General features: G+C 34.0%; 1 pseudogene; it reads left to right on the forward strand.

Annotated features, from left to right (window-relative positions):
• The first annotated feature begins 4,010 nt into the window (after positions 1 to 4,010).
• Positions 4,011 to 4,917, forward strand: LOC149244515 (SKA complex subunit 1 homolog pseudogene; annotated as a pseudogene).
• Positions 4,918 to 12,306: the final 7,389 nt, after the last annotated feature.

Raw genomic sequence — 12,306 nt, forward strand, 5'->3', positions numbered from 1 at the left:
GAAAGATAAAAAATAAGAAATTCACAAAATTCACACAGCTTTGCAAATAAAAAAAGATACTTGGACACACATTTTTGGAAACACATTTCGAAAATCGATTGGAGGATTCTCAAGACGATAATTATTTCTGATAGCTTTTAGTTGGCATCACATCTTTCTGTTATACGCTTTATGATGCACTAATATGCAGAACATAACATATATTTCTCATGTCAATCTTTTTTCCAAACACATTTCAGAAGTTATCTGACAGGGAGTATTATTTTTCATGGTTGTTTTTACAAATGGATTGAAATTGATATCATGAATTGAGTTGCTTTCAACACTTTGATTTTTCCTAAATCTGTTTTATTTGGTATGGAATTTTTGCGTAAGAATCATGAAGAAAATGCGCAATTCTTCTTGAACAAACTTATGTTTTCTTTCTACCAAGTTTTTTTTACAGGTTAAAGGATAGCAAAGTGATCATTAAGGAGATTACATTGTGATGACAATTAGTCTTCCAAAGACTACATTCATGCAAATTCTGAAGACAAATCCATCTCCACAACCACTACCTTCCACCTCCCTAAAAAAGATTTTGAACTCCACCAATCGTACATCCATAAAGCGTGACACTTCCATATCCATTTTTCACAGCAAGAGTTCTTATTTCATACACCATGCATTTCCTTACATCCATTCCTTACAAGAATATTGTCATTTTCCATGTCATTACCATTCCCCTTCATTTCCACCAATAAAACCTTGCTTGAGTCAAAGTCCTAGAGTCTATGTATCATTGAAAAAACACCTAGAGGCTTGCATGCCTTAATGGCAAGTACTCTTGCCAATGAACAATGGGAGTACATTAATATCCCTTGTTCATTGGATCTTGTAGGTGACTCGACTACGACAAATTTATTCGTACCTACAAAGATGTGTTAGGCATCCTGACTCCCATTGGAATCAATGGTGGGAGATCTTGTGTTGGCTAGGGGCATTCATTAACGGCCACTAAGTCAACAACTTCTTACTATGTTCGACATCGACACATTTAATCACATAGTAAGATTTGTGCCATCGAGCGTTGAAGACTTGAAGACCCATATTTTGTAGCAGATGAAGCCAGTTTCCATTCATTGTATTTCCATTCATTGTATACATTGTATTTCACTTGAGGACAAGTCAATAAATAAGGCTGGGAGGAAAATGTAACTTATATATTTTGTATACCTTCCAAGCCTTATAGATTTTCATCCATATTCAGCAGACTCCTCAGATTCATCATCTAGTAGCAGATGATCCAACAGTCGATACGACAATACAGATCCATCTTTCATCCACAACTTGAAGAAGAAGCTTCAGATCAGAACTGTGGCAGCTGAACATGCATGATTCATCCACTTCCTTAGGTAAGTAAGGTATGATGTTTTCTAACCTTTAATCTTGAAATTCTTTTTAGATGCTAAAATTATGATATTTGGAAAATATTCCACTATTTCACTATTTCCTTTCTCATTTAAAATTGCCAAAAACCATCAGTTGGGGAGGGGGGAATTTCACACTTCATTCTTTTTCCTCATTCATATTACATCTTAACCCACATAGTCTTCCCACAATAAAAAAATGCTACAAAATGATGAGCATATGATTGATCTCAACACAGTAAATAATGATTGAAAAGAGATCTCAACAAAGTAAATAATGATTGTAAACACAAGAACCAATCATTAAAAAGAGATCAAAGTAAATAATGATTGTAACACAAGAACCAATCATTAAGAAGAGATCAAACTAAATAATGATTGTAACACAAGAACCAATCATTAAAATATGTCAATGCTTTGAAAACAAATAAAAGTTATCCAAAGATGTGCAAAGTTAAAAGGAAGTCCATGATTGAAAGATGTTTGTTACACAAGAACCAAACATCTTGTAAAAGGAAGCTCATTTAAGAATCAAATCAAATAAGTCATTGTAGTAGCTTGCATGAGGACATGCAAGAACTTCATTTGGGGAGTATGTTGGGCTCCAAAAATGGCACTCATTACCATACATTTTTCACCTATGCTTCCATTCTTTTGCTCACTATTCATCACCTTGTCACTCCATTTTCCCTACTATTCACCATTAATGGGTCTCATTCATATTTTCCAAATATTGTTTATTTTTAAGCATTTTTGAGAGAAATTCTTGATTAAATATTAGAAAATAATATATTTTACTTTATATATGGAAAGTGGGTTGTTTTGGTGACATGTGTAGGTTCCAAGGAAGCTTCCAAGACACCTTTATGTGGCCTTGAATGATCAAATTCGAATTTGATAAGATAAACCTCATGGAAAAGATCATGGACCTCATGGAGGAAATCATGGAGGATAGGGTTATGTGTCTAGATGGTTGAGAAATGTATGGAGCTAAAGGAGAGATTAATGGATCATCATTATGAGTTTGTTATCTCCTCTCATTGTATAAATAGGAGTACCTCCTCCATTCCAAAGGAGAGGACTCTTAGAGCATTGTATCCAATTGATGATGGAATAGAATAAGGCTTCATTTTTCATATATTTCCATTATGTAGTTTTAGATATAAATTGTGTGAATGTAGGATATGAATTTATGTAGTTTTAGATATAAGTTTTTTTAATGTAGTATATGGAATAATTTGTCTTGTTCTTAAGAGAATTGAGCTCACTCTAAAAGGATGAGAGAAACATTTTATTTCATATTAGATCTTATTTCATTTACTTGTTTAGATGTTTGAGGATTTGATTTGTTTATGATTGATGAATGAGTTTTAAATTAGAATCTTATCAGCATGTGAGAGAACAACCAAGGGTCTAAGTTAGACTCTCTCTCTATTTGATTTGCATGATAATTAAAATTCATTCTTTTGCTTTTATGTTTCAAGTATCATATGAGGAGATACCAAGAGTCTAAGTTAGGCTCTCTCTCCAATGATTTATATGGTAATTGAAATTCATTCTTTTGTTTTCATTTCAAGTTTCTAGTTTCATGTAATCAATGATTTCTCTATGATACTGTAGGGAAGGACAACCAGGACCTCCTTAGTTAGGAGCCTCTTCCCTTGCATATTATATTGAATCGTACATAATTTAGCTAGACATAGAGTTAGTTGCCTACTCCTGCATATATTTTGCTGGCACCATCACAAGCTCACGAGTTTCCCTGGTCGATAATTTATGCAGCAATTTAAGCCCAATAAATTGCCCAACATTTTGGCGCCGTTGCCGGGGATGGTGCTAAGGGATTAGGCATTAGAATTTAATTCAGTATTTATTTTTCTTTAGACAAAATAACTTGTGAGACCTGGTGACAGCAGGATCTTCATAAGAAGTTTAAGTTTGAGTTTTTTTTATGGTTTAGTGTTTAGCTAGTTTTAAATTTCGTCTTTTCAAAAACACCCCCCCTGCATGAATAAAAACATATCAAGTGATTAGTATGCTCTCTTCCTGCGCTTCGTGCGATCAGGAAGATCAGAAAGTTTATTGATTTTGTTCAAATAAAAATACTCTTGCTGGAGAGCTAATTTGCAAAAAGACAATAAAGAATTTTGTGAAAAAAAAAACATCTTTAGATTTTTTAGATGAAATTTAGTTTTTTAATTTTAGATTTAAAAAATAATAAAAAAAAAAAAATTAGTTTTTTAGTTTTAGATTTTAAAAAATAAAACATTTTAGTTTTTAATTTTAGATTTATAAAAAAAATTCCACAAAATAATAATAATATATGTATCATAACACATATTATTATTATTAAAAAAAAAAAAAAAAAAAAACTAACCATTTTTTAGATATAAAAAAAATTTAACCATTTTCTTTGTTTTTTTTATATTTAAAAAAAAAAAACTAACCATTCTTTTTTTTTTTAAGATATTTAAAAAAAAAATGCAAAACATTTAAAAAAAATTATCTTTGTACGCTGCTTTATATGCTTCCCAGTATGCAATAAGTGGATATCCTATGAATGCTTCTGTTTTATCTCCAATGATGGTGGGAGAAATACAAAAGAGAGTGATAGACTGTCTTTATACTATGTGGAAGATGCCTTCTTTATGTTTTGCTCATTAAATTTGAATCTGCGATGCACCTTTGACAGACAGCAATCTGATGGATTCATCTGCAAAAGAGGCAGCATCTTCTCTCGAGTGTCTCATGGTTTCCTTCAACCGCTGTATTGCCGAATTGCAGGAAATAATTATAACTCGAAATGTGAACGTGAGTAGCAGTATTGCCGATTTTGCCGTAGTGGATTCGGTGGTGACAGGCATGGAAAATCAAATCGAGGCGATCAAACTGCATCTCAAGGAAGAGGCCGAAGCTTTGCCCAGAGCTCAGGAGCTGATCAAACTATCATTGCATCAACAAAAGAAACTGCAACACATGCAGGCCAATCTTCCACCTAATTTGCCAGGAAACACCTCCGTTCTCGATAAACCGCCCAATGATGATGCAGTGGCTAGAAGTACACGAACTTGACTAGCTTTCAAGCTACATGAGAGGGCGTCTCACTCTTGATAAAGTGAATGCTGCTATTGATGAGATGGCACAATATGCAGAAACTAACGCACAGCTAATAGCGGCACCCAGAAAGAAGCTGGGAGAAGATCTGCTCGAAAAAGCACTAGAGCTTCGTGATATTTCAACATCAGAGCCGGTTAAGGGCAAACATTTCTTCTTGGAGGTAGATCTAAAAGGGCTCGTGTTAAAGCTTGATAACACAGGGAAATCAATATTGACTGCCCTCCTTCCTCTTCCTAAGGTCACCAATGATATAAAAAAACCGGCGAGAATGAAAAGAGAGTTTATGGCTTCTTTTCCTGATGAAATTGAAGCTATTGCTGACTATGAAACTTCTGAACCACACGAAATAGCGCTGAAGAGCTGGGGAGATAAGATGAATCAACTGAGATGATTGAGGGATAAGTCGAGATCTGGCAGCAGATATTTTTCTGAGGAAATCTCGGGATATTTTGTTAATGAAAACATCAGTTATAATATGTGTCACTGCCAGCACATGTTGGAGCGAACCTATGGCGGCCGGTGGTGATTTGGTGCCGATTGTGGAAATTATTGCCCAACATTTTGGCTTATCCTCCTGCTTATATGTGTACACAACTTTTGAATAGTTGTAAAGGATTCAGACTTGACAGCTGTGGTCTACAAAAGTACTGTAAAACCCTAATCCGGGCGCTACATGGCCTATAAATGTACCAATAACGAGAGGTCAATTGTAAGAGGAGGCTTACCAGCTCGCCAGGAGCTCTAGAGCGCTGCCATCAAAGAGATCCAAACCTTCGCTCTGGCTCAAGAAACCTCAGCATCGCTCACAATGGAATACGGTTTGTTCAATAGGGTTTTTTTTTTACTATTAGTTTTTCTTTTACAACTAAAACAATATAAAAAAAATCAACATACAATGTTTAAATGCTTCTCTTTAGAACTATACATTAGTTTAGATTCGAATGGTAACAATAATATTTATAGTTTTTCTGAGAAGCTGTTGAATAAGAGTTTATATGTGAACCATCGTGTCTAATTTATTGATGCGTATACTTTGTACATTATTTTGGATAATTAAAAAAAAAATCAAAACGATTTTTATTTTATTTTTAATAAAACAAAAAAAAGATTTTCTTACCTTTATTTTTATTTTTAATTAAAAAAAACAAAATATTTTTTTTTTTTTTTGGGTTGATTTTCAACTTAAAAAATCTCAACTTAAATCACAAATTAAAAAAATTTTGTTTTTTAATTTGTTGTTAAAAAATAAAAAATAAAAAAATTCTCAAAAATCAACATACATAATAAATTCAAAACCATTGTTTTTAATTTAAATTAAAAAATAAAAAAAATTGTGTGTTGTTTTTTTTAATTTGTTATTTAAATAAAAATTAAAAAAAAAATATTTTGTGTTGATAATAATAAAAAAAATCAAAACCACACAAAATAATTTTTATTTTTATTTAAATAAAAAAAAAAATTCCTTATTTTTATTTTTAATTTTAAAAAAAAAACTAACTCCATTTTAGTTATAGTACATTTTAGACTTTTTCTTTATTAGGTTTCAATAAATAAAATTTTGTTGATTTAAAAAAAAAAATCAACTTAAATAATAAATTAAAAATTTATGTTTTTAATTTATTGTTTAAAGGAAAATCTAAAAAAATAAATAAAATCAACATATAAAAAAATTTATGTTTTCATTTAAAAAAAAAAAGAAAGATAAAAAATAAGAAATTCACAAAATTCACACAGCTTTGCAAATAAAAAAAGATACTTGGACACACATTTTTGGAAACACATTTCGAAAATCGATTGGAGGATTCTCAAGACGATAATTATTTCTGATAGCTTTTAGTTGGCATCACATCTTTCTGTTATACGCTTTATGATGCACTAATATGCAGAACATAACATATATTTCTCATGTCAATCTTTTTTCCAAACACATTTCAGAAGTTATCTGACAGGGAGTATTATTTTTCATGGTTGTTTTTACAAATGGATTGAAATTGATATCATGAATTGAGTTGCTTTCAACACTTTGATTTTTCCTAAATCTGTTTTATTTGGTATGAAATTTTTGCGTAAGAATCATGAAGAAAATGCGCAATTCTTCTTGAACAAACTTATGTTTTCTTTCTACCAAGTTTTTTTTACAGGTTAAAGGATAGCAAAGTGATCATTAAGGAGATTACATTGTGATGACAATTAGTCTTCCAAAGACTACATTCATGCAAATTCTGAAGACAAATCCATCTCCACAACCACTACCTTCCACCTCCCTAAAAAAGATTTTGAACTCCACCAATCGTACATCCATAAAGCGTGACACTTCCATATCCATTTTTCACAGCAAGAGTTCTTATTTCATACACCATGCATTTCCTTACATCCATTCCTTACAAGCATATTGTCATTTTCCATGTCATTACCATTCCCCTTCATTTCCACCAATAAAACCCTGCTTGAGTCAAAGTCCTAGAGTCTATGTATCATTGAAAAAACACCTAGAGGCTTGCATGCCTTAATGGCAAGTACTCTTGCCAATGAACAATGGGAGTACATTAATATCCCTTGTTCATTGGATCTTGTAGGTGACTCGACTACGACAAATTTATTCGTACCTACAAAGATGTGTTAGGCATCCTGACTCCCATTGGAATCAATGGTGGGAGATCTTGTGTTGGCTAGGGGCATTCATTAACGGCCACTAAGTCAACAACTTCTTACTATGTTCGACATCGACACATTTAATCACATAGTAAGATTTGTGCCATCGAGCGTTGAAGACTTGAAGACCCATATTTTGTAGCAGATGAAGCCAATTTCCATTCATTGTATTTCCATTCATTGTATACATTGTATTTCACTTGAGGACAAGTCAATAAATAAGGCTGGGAGGAAAATGTAACTTATATATTTTGTATACCTTCCAAGCCTTATAGATTTTCAGCCATATTCAGCAGACTCCTCAGATTCATCATCTAGTAGCAGAGGATCCAACAGTCGATACGACAATACAGATCCATCTTTCATCCACAACTTGAAGAAGAAGCTTCAGATCAGAATTGTGGCAGCTGAACATGCATGATTCATCCACTTCCTTAGGTAAGTAAGGTATGATGTTTTCTAACCTTTAATCTTGAAATTCTTTTTAGATGCTAAAATGATGATATTTGGAAAATATTCCACTATTTCACTATTTCCTTTCTCATTTAAAATTGCCAAAAACCATCAGTTGGGGAGGGGGGAATTTCACACTTCATTCTTTTTCCTCATTCATATTACATCTTAACCCACATAGTCTTCCCACAATAAAAAAATGCTACAAAATGATGAGCATATGATTGATCTCAACACAGTAAATAATGATTGAAAAGAGATCTCAACAAAGTAAATAATGATTGTAAACACAAGAACCAATCATTAAAAAGAGATCAAAGTAAATAATGATTGTAACACAAGAACCAATCATTAAGAAGAGATCAAACTAAATAATGATTGTAACACAAGAACCAATCATTAAAATATGTCAATGCTTTGAAAACAAATAAAAGTTATCCAAAGATGTGCAAAGTTAAAAGGAAGTCCATGATTGAAAGATGTTTGTTACACAAGAACCAAACATCTTGTAAAAGGAAGCTCATTTAAGAATCAAATCAAATAAGTCATTGTAGTAGCTTGCATGAGGACATGCAAGAACTTCAGTTGGGGAGTATGTTGGGCTCCAAAAATGGCACTCATTACCATACATTTTTCACCTATGCTTCCATTATTTTGCTCACTATTCATCACCTTGTCACTCCATTTTCCCTACTATTCACCATTAATGGGTCTCATTCATATTTTCCAAATATTGTTTATTTTTAAGCATTTTTGAGAGAAATTCTTGATTAAATATTAGAAAATAATATATTTTACTTTATATATGGAAAGTGGGTTGTTTTGGTGACATGTGTAGGTTCCAAGGAAGCTTCCAAGACACCTTTATGTGGCCTTGAATGATCAAATTCGAATTTGATAAGATAAACCTCATGGAAAAGATCATGGACCTCATGGAGGAAATCATGGAGGATAGGGTTATGTGTCTAGATGGTTGAGAAATGTATGGAACTAAAAGAGAGATTAATGGATCATCATTATGAGTTTGTTATCTCCTCTCATTGTATAAATAGGAGTACCTCCTCCATTCCAAAGGAGAGGACTCTTAGAGCATTGTATCCAATTGATGATGGAATAGAATAAGGCTTCATTTTTCATATATTTCCATTATGTAGTTTTAGATATAAATTGTGTGAATGTAGGATATGAATTTATGTAGTTTTAGATATAAGTTTTCTTAATGTAGTATATGGAATAATTTGTCTTGTTCTTAAGAGAATTGAGCTCACTCTAAAAGGATGAGAGAAACATTTTATTTCATATTAGATCTTATTTCATTTACTTGTTTAGATGTTTGAGGATTTGATTTGTTTATGATTGATGAATGAGTTTTAAATTAGAATCTTATCAGCATGTGAGAGAACAACCAAGGGTCTAAGTTAGACTCTCTCTCTATTTGATTTGCATGATAATTAAAATTCATTCTTTTGCTTTTATGTTTCAAGTATCATATGAGGAGATACCAAGAGTCTAAGTTAGGCTCTCTCTCCAATGATTTATATGGTAATTGAAATTCATTCTTTTGTTTTCATTTCAAGTTTCTAGTTTCATGTAATCAATGATTTCTCTATGATACTGTAGGGAAGGACAACCAGGACCTCCTTAGTTAGGAGCCTCTTCCCTTGCATATTATATTGAATCGTACATAATTTAGCTAGACATAGAGTTAGTTGCCTACTCCTGCATATATTTTGCTGGCACCATCACAAGCTCACGAGTTTCCCTGGTCGATAATTTATGCAGCAATTTAAGCCCAATAAATTGCCCAACAATAGCTACCAGTCTTAGTGGGACTAGCAGCTCTGCATAGACACTATATTTCTCGATAAAAAAATGACGACTCTGCTGGGGAGCGAATAGATTGTTTGTTTGTCTATATTTGTTTGCTTTATAAACTTACAGATGGAGCCTGAAGTCAAGCCAGCTAGCCTTCAAACTGCATTTGCTATGCAAGTGCAAAGTAAATCAATGCTGCTTCAGTCTATCTCTGGGTTTTGTTTATGAACTAAACAATCAATTTACAAACTCTCTAATTGCCCTTGTGGTGGCTCTAGTAACTCCTTAGATCTACCCATGTGATTTATTTACTGGTTATCACTTGCTCGGCCTAAATCCCTGAACTGTGCGGCAAACTGTGATCAAGAATTGGATCAAAAGTCTCGCATTGTACCATCGCACCCTCTCTTCAATGATATCAGTATCCATCGCACTTCCCATGTGCTGTAGGTGGGATGCATACTGGAATCCCTGTGTAACAGGTGCGCTGATCAGAAAAGGTTAATTTTTCCTCCATACTTTGGTTTTTCTTCACCCTTTTCATCTCTATTCAGGAGCTTTGCTATCTGTAGTCAGTATACCTCTGTTGGAAACCCCCTTCCTTGCCATTATTCCGCCTCCATTGTGCAAAGAACTATAATTTTTTTATGTATTGTGAGCCATTTTCAGTTCTGTTTTACAAAGAAGTAGCGTAATTGAACTGTCCTTTCTTGATTTGGAAGTGTCGCAAGTGTTGTTTTCAGTCATAAAAGAGAATTTGATTGTTCTTGATAGTCGATTACACTATTACTCTTTTATTTGATTTGAATTAGTAGTTTTTCAAGTGTCGAAAGCAAGTTTTCAATTCCAAATCGCAAAGTGTCGTCATTGTCCTCATTTTGTCTTGAAAAGAAGGTTGTTAGTAATGTCGCTTTGAAAAATAATTCAGATTTGCGCTTAGCTTTCTTTTTATCATTCACACATTAAGAAGGCTGAAAACAAATACATGCATGTGCATTTGGATTTAGACTGTCTTTTGGTTTGATTTAGGACAGTGCATATAGTGTGTGCTCTCTGCTCTATGTTAAAAGAATATCATCTCTATTTCTTTAGTAGCTAGGATTTTCATTGCAAAAAGAAGATTAAACGATTGTTTATCATCTTAGATTTCATTTTAGTAACTGTGTATCTACATCACGTGGAGAACCTAAAAGGAAAATTTCTTAAGCAAGCTCAACTGTAAAATAAATTTAATGAATCTAAAAACGCTTTGGAACCTCACAACATTTAGAAGTGTTAAATTATGGTATGTTCTATGCTTATAACAGTTTACTTCTTTTTCTTATTATATTCCACCAATTAGAAATCACATGTACATAAAGTAAAGTGCAGATAGAACATTAAACGATCGACAGAAAACAAGCCAAGACAAGAGACACAAGATGTGGCGACTAGCTAGGGAAAAACCCCACAATGTGTGGGGAAACCCTTTGATCAAATCTTCTTTTATCTTCAATAATTCAGCAGAGAGAAATAGTACAATAAATCTGATTCATATCAGCAGTAGCAAACCCTAGATCAGTAGCATCAGCATTAGCAGCTTCATTTTCAAACTAGGGCAGACCATATCTCACAAACCGACAGTCGGATTGACTTCATTCCACCACCAAAAGTTTCGGCTTCCGAAGGAGGTTCAAATGAACCTACAGCGCAGTTCAGATGAGGAGATCTTCTAGGCCACGCAAGTCAATCTTTACTTCTGCAGTTGCAGCTTCAGTTTCAGCAGTTTCCGGCTTCAAACTAGGGCAGTCGATATCTTGCAAACCGTTCGTCGGATTGACTTCATTCCACCACCAAAAGTTGTGGCTTTCAAAGGAGGTTCAGATGAACCTACAGCGCAGTTCCAAAGAGGATATGTTCTAGGCCACACAAGTCAATCTTTACTTCTGCAGTTGCAGCTTCAAATTCAACAGCTTCCGGCTTCACATGTGTGAGAGAGAGAGACCCATTTCAGCGCAGTAGAGAAGAGACTCATATCTGCGCAGTAGAGAGAGAGAGATGTGATGAGATGAGTGAGTCCAAATGAGGAAAGTCCTCTTATATTTATACACAGCATTGGTGGGTGAATAGATGCGACTGTTGGGCTTCTGAGCCTACATGAGTTGTAGGTCGGCTTGATAATAATTCCATAATCAAAATAAATTCATATCTCCATGAATACTTATCGGAATTGGATGATCTTTATATCAATCCTACACCTCTCGATGAGAGGAATCTAATAAAAATATTATTAGCCATGAATAAGATGACCACATGAAGTTTTGCCCTGGTTGCCAATTTTAACACTCCCTCTCAACCATGGAGAACTTCATCTGCAATCTGTCTATTGGTCGTTACTATTCATCCATCAAATGCACTGCCTTGTACAGCCTGACCCTTGCCCTGCTCTACTCTATTTTTCCTGTTCTGCTTTGTCTTGTTCTGCCCTGCACTAATCTGTATTGTTTTGTTTTGTTCTACTCTGCTTTTGTCTGAATTATGAAGAAGAAGAAATGATCGAGGATGTATCATACTGACTCAAAGTCAGTCTCAGAGTATGTACCACTGGTCCCAGACCAGTCTCAACCAACCCAAAGTCAGCGTCATAGTGAGTACAACTCCAATTGTCCCAGACCAATATCATCCTCCACTGACTCAAAGTCAGTCTCAGAGTATGTACCACTGATCCCAGACCAGTCTCAACTGACCCGTAGTCAGCGTCATAGTATGGTACAACTCCTACCACTGATCCCAGACCAGTATCATTGATCCCAGATCAATGGAGGTCATCCTAGCGTAGGGAGTACGGTAGTTACAACGATGCGTCCATCGGTACTACTAT

Source organism: Pinus tabuliformis, chromosome 8, assembly GCF_031772625.1.
Source record: "Pinus tabuliformis cultivar Carrire ecotype Pingquan chromosome 8, CPIR1, whole genome shotgun sequence".
Lineage (NCBI taxonomy): Eukaryota > Viridiplantae > Streptophyta > Pinopsida > Pinales > Pinaceae > Pinus > Pinus tabuliformis.